This window comes from Micropterus salmoides, unplaced genomic scaffold, assembly GCF_014851395.1.
Source record: "Micropterus salmoides isolate LMB-PRFRI ecotype aquatic unplaced genomic scaffold, ASM1485139v1 Ms_hic_scaffold_7, whole genome shotgun sequence".
NCBI classification, from domain to species: Eukaryota; Metazoa; Chordata; class Actinopteri; order Centrarchiformes; family Centrarchidae; genus Micropterus; species Micropterus salmoides.
This window is the reverse complement of record NW_024044459.1, coordinates 29,924,121-29,924,601: the sequence shown is the minus strand read 5'-3', so window position 1 is coordinate 29,924,601 and position 481 is coordinate 29,924,121.

Genomic DNA, 481 nt, shown 5'->3' with positions numbered 1-481 from the left:
TATTTCTTTTACAAAACACTTTTCTTATGTTTAAGCAGCAATGTATTTATAGATTTGTATTAACAGTGTATCACATGACTACTTGTAAACTAGTGATATATCCTTGTGTTGTGTGAGCAGCTTGTTTCGGCTGCCCACAAGAGGCCAAAGATCAGTTAATGCAGGTTTTACCAAAAGCCAAGGTTCAAATGTTAAATGTTCTCTGAACACAAGCAGCTGGAGAACTTCCCCTAAATAAAGTGGTCTAACATTGGCAAAATTATGATTTAAACAGTGAATATCTGACCAGACTAGCTAATATTATTTATTAAATCAATTAATCTAACGATATATTTTTCAATTAATCCACTGACTAATTTACTGATTATTCTCAAGGTGTTTTATTATTCGATTAATATAACAGTTAATTTATCCAAAGAAATATCAAAAACTTTTCTCATTAATAATTCAATATTTTCTTCAATTATCCTGAAAAAGAGAC